Source organism: Nannospalax galili, unplaced genomic scaffold (genome assembly GCF_000622305.1).
Source record: "Nannospalax galili isolate Female #2095 unplaced genomic scaffold, S.galili_v1.0 scaffold800, whole genome shotgun sequence".
NCBI classification, from domain to species: Eukaryota; Metazoa; Chordata; class Mammalia; order Rodentia; family Spalacidae; genus Nannospalax; species Nannospalax galili.
This window is the reverse complement of record NW_008347125.1, coordinates 889459-899792: the sequence shown is the minus strand read 5'-3', so window position 1 is coordinate 899792 and position 10334 is coordinate 889459. Positions and strand designations below refer to the sequence as shown.

Genomic DNA, 10334 nt, shown 5'->3' with positions numbered 1-10334 from the left:
TTAGAAGTGAAATTAAAACTTACAAGTCCTTAAAATTAATATTTTAGGATATTTTAAAAACAGCTAAAGAAGGAATCTTCAGTATTTGTGAGAATGTTTTAAAAGTTGACTAGGCAGATGCAACAAAAAGGAAGCATTAAACAAAGATTTGAAGAAAGTTAGAAATTCAAATTTTAAAATATGGCCCCATGAAAGACTCTTCTAATCTGAAAGGGCCTTTACTAATTCACCCCAAATAGATTTTAGTTTTGTTCATCTATAAATAATGGCCAATTTAAAGGTGGAATGCCTTCAGCAAGTTCACAACTTATTGAAGGTGTGTAGGAAGTTTCTATAAGCAAGATAAATAAAACCCACATGTCCACAGCCTTCAAGTATTCCTATTTGACAGCTTAGGTAACTTTGAGATTTGATCTGCTTTTGTGCTGGTATCAGTTTCAAGTGAAAATAACTTAGAGAAAGGTAATGAGCAGCATGCAATCATCTGTTATGCAAACATCTAGTCTATAAGTTCAATGTGTTCATTTGTGGCCACTACAAATAAGACACTTCTGCAAAAACTGGGACTGTTTAAGAATATGTTTGGGGTATGTTGTACATTTTGATGGCACTGTAAGTTGATAGTTTATTACTAGTCAGTGCTTCTTTTTAAAATCAAGAAACTTTAAGGACAAAGAATCTGTATAATACAGTACATGAAATTGGGCGGGGGGGCGTAGGGGTGCAGATGGGGGAGGGGATCTAAATTTGAGCAAAATGTATTGTATTAAATTTACACAAGTTCAATAAAAAAATCCAAAATAGTTTTTTTTATCTGAAGGTTTAAACAAAACATAACTGTGTATATGTGAGGCTAAGTTTAATTAGATGACTAATTTTATTCTTTCACAATTTCATACATCTACATGTGTTTTGACCATTTTACCCTCCATTTTCCTCTCTTTTGCCTCCCACTCCCCTGAACCTTTTCTTTCCATGTCCCCCTCCTACTTCATGCTTCTTTTTTTTTTGACTGAGTTTACTTAGAGTTGCTTACATGAAGGGTGGGTGGGGAGTTATTTACTGGAGTATGGGCATCTTACAAGTGGCTACACCACTGAAGAAATGAGACCTCCTCCTCCAGCCACCATTAACTGTCAAAGATTCTCAGGGTAAAAATTAACTGCTATATATAGCATTCTTCATTGCGATTCACAGAAGAAAGAAGCTGGATGTTAGGTATTAAGGTTAGGTACCATTTCTGGAAACTGTATTCTTTTTTGTCGTTGCTTTATAAACACATTGTGTTAAGACATTGTGTCATTGTGTTAAGACAGGGTCTCATGCATCCCAGGCTAGCCTTAAATTTGCTATGTAGCTAAGGGCGACCATGAGCTTCTGATCTTCCTACCTCTACTTCTCGAGGGCTAGGATTACAGGGTTGTGCCACCATACCTGGTTTATGTGGTGGTGGGGATCTCAGTCAGGGCTTCATGCATTCCAGACAAGCACCCTACCAACTCCTCAGCCATTTTTCATTATTATTTCTGAGACAGAGTATTGTTACATACCCCAAGTGAACCTCCCATCTCCTGCCTCAGCCTACAGACTGCTGAGATTACACATGTGTACTACCATGCCTGGCTTCAATTTAGTAAAATAAATAACCCAAATAAAAAATAAAAGCAAGAAACTTTAAAGACAAAGAACCTGTGTAAACTTGTAGGTTCTTTTGTCAAATTAAGAAATTAGATAAAGTCAAGAATTTTGCAGTCCAAGATTTTAGCTTCTTTGGCCACAAGATAGTTTCTTTTATTCTAGCATGTTGAAGACTGAGTCTTTTCAAAGCTTTCAGAATACACTAATCACAAATCTGTATCCTCTGAGAACATGTAATGCAGAAACAGCTTCTCACAGTGTGGTGGAACTTTTTCCTTAATGATCTCAACAATTGTAAGGTGCCACAGAGCTGGTGTATTCATTGGGTAGCTCTAAGGTGATTAATCATTTGAAATACAAATATATAGTACATTTTCTTCTTTCTGAATTATCTTGAACTTTCTGACCCTACATGCTTGAGTATGCCCACTCTGTGACCTCTTCTTGGCTTTGTTTATAATCAAGACCCAGTCATCAGATCTAGTCTCATGGTTTTAATTGCTGCCCCTGTGCTAAAGAGGCTTCCTTTGACAATTCCACCTCTCACCTACTCTCAGCATCAGTTTCATACATGCAACAGCTCAGTTCTCCTCTTCCTCACACCCACATCCAACCCCTTGGTAAATCCTCTTGCCTCTACCTTCAGCATCACCTTTGGGCTACTTCTCACTCCCCTTCTGTTAACCGCCTTGGTCCAAACCATCACTATATGGCATAAACTACTGTAGTTGCCACAGCTTGGACTCTACTCTTACTCATGACCTTGCTATTCTCTAACCCAGACAAAACAAGGAATTTTATTTACCTGCTCTTGACTCCACTACAATAAGCATAAAGTCCAGAATGCTCTGTAGCTGTGAGGTTATTTTACTGTCAAGTCCCTGGCAACCTCTTCAACTTCATTTCTGAAACACTCAACTCCCATTGGCAATTTCTTACTCTTCTCAGGACTCTGATCTTGTTTCTCCAACTGCCTGGAGTGTGTGTTGGCCAAATATGCATGCGATTTAATCAACTGCTTTATTTTTATTCCAGTTTCTGCTTCAATAAACATCCTTCTCTAAAACAAAACAAATAAAAATACAAAAAACCCTCTAGGGGCTGGAGTGATGGCTCACTGCTTAAAAGCTCTGGCTGCTTTTGCAGAGGGCTTAGGTTCCAGCACCTTCATGGCAGCTAACAACCTTTTGTAACTCCAGTTTCGGGGGATTCAACGCCCTCTTCTGACTTCTGCGGGCATTGCACAACACAGGTACCCTTACACACATGTAGGCAATACACACATATACATAAAATAAAACTTTTTAAATATATTAAAAACTTTGGAACAGTTTTGTTGATCACGTTTTTATTTCTCAACTTACCTCATTTTTTCAGGAATAAGCATTAGCATTTATCATAGCATAATCTGACATTATCTGATATATTTGGTTATTTACTGTTGTCTGACTCTCCACTATAAATTTCATGAGATCAAAACTGCATTATTTCTAGAAAGAGGACAGGAAAACACAAGGCTTGGTCCTAGAATCTGACCTCAGAAACTAGTTCCATTTAAATGAAAATTTCTTTTTTATTTCTACATATCAAATTACTAAATCTCTGCATTCTTCTGTGTCATTGTTTGTGAGGATAATAATAGAATCTACCTTATGAGTTGGCTTCAAAATTATGTAAGTTGCATGTGGGGCTGGAGAGATGCCTCAGTGGTTAAGAGCACTGACTGCTCTTGCAGAGGATCTGGGTTCAATTCCCAGCACCCACATGGCAGCTATGAACCATCCTTAACTCCAGTTCCAGGGGAATTTGAAGCCCTCTTCTGACCTCTGCGGCATTGCATAACACAGGTACACTCACATACATGCAGGCAATACACTCATACACATAAAATAAAAATAATAAATAAAATATTTTTAAAATAAAAACGTGCTTTGAATCATACCTGGATCTTAAATTTTTTAATATATTATTATTTTTATTGTATGTGTCTGAGTGTATAGTCTACATGGACGTAAGTGCACCCATGTCATACCATGCCCATGGAGGTCAGAAGAGGGTGTCATCAGATCCCCTGGAACTGAAGTTACATACAGTTGTTAGCCCTCATGTGGGTGTTGGAAATTGAACCCAGGTCCTCTGCAAAAGCAGCTGGTGCTCTTAACCACTGAGGCATCTCTCCAGCACCCTAGATCTTAAATTTAGAATGTCCTTCTGTAAGATTTTATTAGAAATTAGGTTCTCTCATTTGTCATTTCTGGCATATGGGAGTATTCACTAAATATTTCTTGTAATATTTTCCCTGATACAGCTTGTCTTAGCTTTGCTTGACACAAAAGTGTGGAACCAAAGAAATGACTGTACAGCTGCAACCATGGAAAGAGAACTGAGCAACTATAGGGGAAAACTGTGTTTTCCCATGACTTTCAAATTTTCTGTACACAACAAATATTAAAAGTATCTTTTGGTCAGGATGAATGACTAAGGAAATGAAAATAGTAAAATGAGAATTTATTTTGTATACTGTAATTTTAAACATAAATATTGAGACTAGAGGTCTTTGTAAAAACACTTATCAAATGTAGTTAGAATAATGTATTGCATAACTTATGATTGACTAATAGATCTTTTTCTAAATTTGAACCAGCACTTAACATGTCTTTTACTCTTTTGGTGCCATGAAATATCTCTAAAGTTCCTTGAATGTGAAGTGCTTTACTGGCATCACTTCTTTGAGGTCATCATCATCCTTTATGTCACGGCCATTTTCCACACTGATACCTATAATCCTGTCTTCACTAAGCTCATTGGCTGTACACCAGTCTGTTCAGTGATGGTGTCTGCATTCTCAGGCTCAGCCATTTTTTTTTATTATAAAAGAAAAGCCAGAATTTATTGCTACAGATTAACTACAGATGGGCAGAAATTATTTGGTAAATGCAAAGAATTTAACAGACAGAAATACTAAAACTGAGTAGAATTCAGTAAAGAGTGCTAATATTTAAAATTTAGCATACAAAAAATAGCATTTGAAAATGTAACAAAAAATTAGAAACTGTAAAATGACCTATATTCACTATAATGCTAAAGGATTTCCTCTATAAAACATATAAAGCCCTAAATACAATGCCATATTATTTTCCTGGCTTAAGGTCTTTAATATTGTAAAAACCAACATATTCCCAAATTGCTGCTCTCCCCCCTCCCATTTAGATACCCTCATTTCACCCAAGGGTGAAAACCCTTGGTAACACCTGTCTCCTAATGTTCTTCTCTCTCAGGCTCCTTTCCCTTTACCTCCCTGTCCTTTCCATTTTCCTGGCCCTTGCTGTTACATCAGGATATATACTTACATATAAGGATTTGGCTCTAGGATCCACAGATTAGGAAGAACATGCATCGTTTGTTTTTCTGAGTCTGTGTTAATCCATTTACCTGCAAATTTATGTTTCTTTACTGCTGAGTAGAACTCCATTGTGCAAATGTACCACATTTTCATTACCCACTTGTCAGCTGAGGGACACTTAGGTTGCCTCCATATCTTAGCTATTATGGAAAAAGCAGCAACAAACATGGATATACAAGTATCTCTGCTGTAGGATGAGGTTTTTGGGTATAAGCCAAGGAGTGGTGTAACTGAGTCATATAATAGATTCATGTTTAGTTTTTTTAAGAGTTATCCACACTGCTTTCCATAGGAGTTGCACGAGTTTGCAATCCCACCAGCAGTGAATGAGCGTTCACCTTTCCCACATCCTCTCCACTATTTGATGTCATTTGTTCTCTTGATCTTAGCCAGTCTCATTGGGGTAAGATGAAATCTTAAAGTTGTATTAATTTGCATTTCCATAATTACTAAGGATGTTGAACACTTTTTAAGGTGTTTCTTGGACATCTTTATTTCTTCTTTTGAGAGCTCTTTTCAGATCCATAGCCCATTTTTAATTGGGTCATTTGTTTACTTGATTATTTGGTTTTTTCTTTAGTTCTTTATATATTCTGGATGCTAAACCCTTGTCAGATATGTCACTGGTGAAGATTTTCTCCCACTCTGTGGGTTTTCTCATCATTTTCTTAGTTGTTTCTTTTGCCATACAGAAGTTTTTTAGCTTAAGGAGGTCCCATTTGTTGACTGTTGACTTTAATTCCTGAGCAACTGATTTCAGGTTTTGCATTGAGATCTTTGATCCATTTGGAGTTGACTTTTATGCAAGGTGAAAGAAAAAGGTCCAGTTTCATTCTTCTTCAGGTGGAGATCCAGTTTTGCCAGAATCATTTGTTGAAGATGCTGTCTTTCCTCCAGCTTGTGTTGGTAGCATATTTGTCAAATATCAGTTGGCTGAAATTGAATGTACTTATATTTGGGTCTTCAATTATGCTTCATTATGCATCTGTCTTAGTGCCAGTACCATGCTGATTTTATGACTATAACTCTGTAATATAGTTTGAGATCTGCTATTATAAGTTTCCCAGTGTTGCTTTTTCTGCTCAGGGTTGCTTTGGCTATCCAGGGTCTTTATGATTCCACATGAATTTTAACATTTTTTCCCTAAATATGTGAAGAATGTCATGAAGATTTTGATTAGGATTGCAATGAATTTATATATTACTTTTGGTAGTATGGTGATTGTCACAATATTAATTCTTCCAATCCATTAGCATGGGAGGTCTTTCCATCTCCTACTGTCTTCCTCAATCTCTTTCTGTAAAGATTTAAAATTGTTACTGTAGAGATCTTTCATACCTTTCGTCGAGTTTTCTTACTATGTATTTTTTGAGGTTATTGTGAATGGGCAGGATTCCATGTACTCTTTCTCTGATTGCTTGTTATTGGTATATTGGAAGGCAACTGATTTTTGTAGATTGATTTTGTAACCTGCCACTTTACTAGAAATGTTAATCATTTCTAGAAGCTTTCTAATGGAATTTTGGAGATCTCTTAAATATAATATCATATCATAGGAATAATTTGACCTCTTCCTTTCCAATTCGTAGTCCTTTAATTTCCTTCTTTTGTCTTATTGCTTTAGCAAGAGTTTTAGGCACTATATTAAAAAAGAGTGGAAATAGTGGACAGCCTTGTCTGATTCCTGATTTTAATGGGAATGCTTCCAGTTTTTATCCATTTAGAAGGATGTTGGATATGGGTTTGTTGTATATAGCTTTAATTAAGTTGAGGTATGTTCCCTCCAGTCCAATTCCCTCTAGGACTTTTAGCATAAATCCAGGTTAGATTTTGTCGAAGGCCGTTTCTGCATCTATTACGATGACTGTGTGACTTTTGTCTTTGTATCCATTTATATAATTTATAACATTTATTGACTTATTGTGTATATTGAATCATACCTTAATCTCTGGAATAAAGCCTATTTGATCATAGTGGATGATCTTTTTGATGTGGTTTGCAAGTATTTTTTTTTGAGAATTTTTGCATCTATGTTCATTAAGGATGTGGGTCTATAATTTTCTTTTCTAGTCAAGTCTTTACCTGGTTTTGGTAGTTAGTATAGTGATGCTGGCTTTGTAGGAGTTTGGGAGTTTTCTCTCTATTTCTATCTTTTTGATTAATTTGATTAATACTGGTTGTAGAACTTCTTTAAATATCAGTTGTTATGGGGCTAGAGAGATGGCTTAGTGGTTAAAAGGATTGTTTTTTCTTGTAGAGAACCTGGGTTCAATTCCCAGCACCCACATAGCAGCTAACAACTGTCCCTAATGCCAGTTCCAATGTCCTCTTCTGACTTCCATGGGCATTGCATGACACAGGTACACTTATATACATGCAAGCAATACACTCATATACAAAAAAATAAAAAATAAATTAAAATGTTATCAGTTGTTAGAGTTGGATTTGATACTTCTTCATGTTTTTCAAGTTTGTTAGTATTTACAAAAACTATACCATACAGATATATTCAAAACATGAAAAAGACAATTTAAAATACAGATTTCCCTGTGACAGTCTCTTATGAAATCATATATGAACACTACACATATGAGGACTCCTTTTCTATTAAAAAATGTGTTATATCTTGAGATAGGATTCAAAGGACTTATACAAAGTATGCTATATATAGGAACTCACCAACACATATTTTAAAATTACCCTTTCTTATTCTCCTTTCTAAATATTAGAGTATACCCACACTCGCATTTGTTTACATATGTACCTGTCTACATTAAGCTAGGATCTGTGTGTGAAGAGAACATGTGTACATTTTTTAACTTTCTGATATTGGGTGGTCTTTCTATTCATTTTTCTTTGGACTTTGTGATTTCACGTTTAAAAGTCACAAAATAGGAATATTTGTTCCTGTACTGTGGCCCTTTGGGAGGTCACAAACCATGGTACTGGGTAAGATTATCCCACTGCCCAGGAGCCAATTGTTCTGTACCTCCACAGGGGTCAGCATCACCCCTAAAAGAATGTGTGATCTTACTGTAACTCCAGGTTGTATTTTCAATTCTCATTGGACACGATGAAAAACTTTAACATAATGAAAATGAAAGCCCGGATGATTGAAAAGATTTGTACAAATACCACCTAAGCTAGTCTGGGAGAATGCAGTACCTATTCCGAGTGATATAATGAGATTTTTCTTTGCAATTAGAGCAAAGCAGTGTACTCTCATTTATGCATTTATTCAAATATACTCCTCAAGTGCCTCTCATAGATCAGATACTGTTTTGTGCTGAGGACAGAATCTACAGGATCAGATCTTGAGACTCTCCCTCAAGAGAATTCAGTTAAAAACTTTTAATTTATTTTTAATGAAAAAATTATATATAAATGTAGTTTTTCTATATTCCAATATATGGAGTATATTTTCCATGTAGGTATATAAGGTGCAGTGTTTTAAATAAGCAAAATATCAAAACATGTCTGCATTTATAGCTAATGTAAACATGTTATACACATGAAGTTTTAGTAAATATACATACACAAACATACATGTATGTGTGTGCATATCACACACAAAGATCTATATTTAAATTTACCATTATTATTCCCAGAAGATGACACTATAAAAATATGGATGGCTTCTGCCTTAAAATGCCTTCAACTTCTGCTTTTTCAACTTTCTAATAACATAAAAGTGATATGCATTTAGTAGAAACCATATTTTGAAACTTGAATTTTGCTTTGTCCCTGGGCTAGTGGTGTTCAGTATGATACTCTCTATAGTTCTTGCAAGCAGCATTGTGGCACAGGTCTCAGTCAGCCATGTGTTAACAGAAAGAAATGGCAAGCCACAGAATGAGAGAAAAAATTTGCAAATCATCTATCTAGTAAGAAGTTAATATCCAAAATAACAAGCGCATACATAGTCCAATAACAAAAAATCAAATAATGCTGTGAAAATGACCAATGCACCTGAATCAGCATTTTTTTCCAAAGAAGACATGCAAATTGTGAACAAGGGATATAGCCAAGTCAACATTACCAGTCATGGGAAAGCAAATCTAAACAAAAAGAAATATCATCTAACACCCCAACAATGGCTATCATCAAAATTATGAAAGAGCTGCTGAAGATATGAAGAAAGTGGCCTTTGTAAAGCAGCCATGGGAATGTAAATGGGTATAGCCTTTAAGGAAAACAGTATGGAAGGAAGTTGCTTAAAAGTTATTACATGGCAGTTCTACTTAGAGTATACAGTCAAAGGAAATTAAATCAGTATCTCTAGACATCAGTGTTTCATGTTGATTGTAGCAATATTTATTCACAATTTATTGAAACATCTAAATGTCTTTTAGCAGGTGGACAAAGAAAATACAGCGTGTACGTGTGTGTGTGTGTGTGTGTGTGTGTGTGTGTGTGTGTGTAGCTATTTTATTATGGAATATTATTCGTCCAAGAGAAGGAGGATGAGGACATGGAAGTCTTGCCATTTTCAACATCTTTGACAATCAGGAAGGATATTATGCTAAGTGATATAAGCCAGGTACAAAAATTAAATTCTGTACCGTCTCACTTATCTGTGAAATCTAAAAATGCAAACATACAGTATCAGAGAGTATAGTGGTAGTTGGCAGGAGCCCATAATGAATGGTGGGAAATGGGACAAACTGACAGTTTTTGTAATTATTTATTTAATAACCACATACTTAGATGAAGCATTTCATTACAACAGCATTGACATATTCAGTAACAATTTCCAGAGCTAAGATGCATCTTTCAAAATTGGGTATAAATTCTTAGGTTTACATTTGAATTATTACAGTTATACAATATTGTACTCACTATAAACCCTATAAGACATAACATTGAATGAGGTTTTAAACTTTTAAAAGATCTCCATTTCATTGTTAAAATATACAGTTTCATACAGAAAAATTTTCACATCTACTAATTATTAAGGAGCAAGTTTTTATGTTTTGAAGAATTATTTTTTAATCATTTTTTAAAATTTTTTAATAACTACACGATTAGAAGAAGCATTTTACTACAGCTTTAACATATTCAGTAACACGTTCCAGAGCAAGAGTACATCTCTTTCACAAGTGGCTGCAAGTTTTTAGGTTCACAGTTGAATTAATACAGTTATACAATACTGACCTCAGTATAAGCCCTGTAAGTCATAAAATTGAATGAGTTTTTAACCTTTTAAAAAGATCTCCATTTCATTTTAGAATATATTGTTCCTTGCAGAAAGACTCATTGTTTTGCTACTGACGCTGAGATGTTGGTGCATGCA

The 10334-nt window shown here is 35.3% G+C and overlaps 1 pseudogene; it reads left to right on the top strand.

Moving 5' to 3' along the window:
• Positions 1-2126: 2126 nt before the first annotated feature.
• Positions 2127-10334, top strand: part of LOC103742469 — a 10317-nt pseudogene continuing 2109 nt past the window's right edge.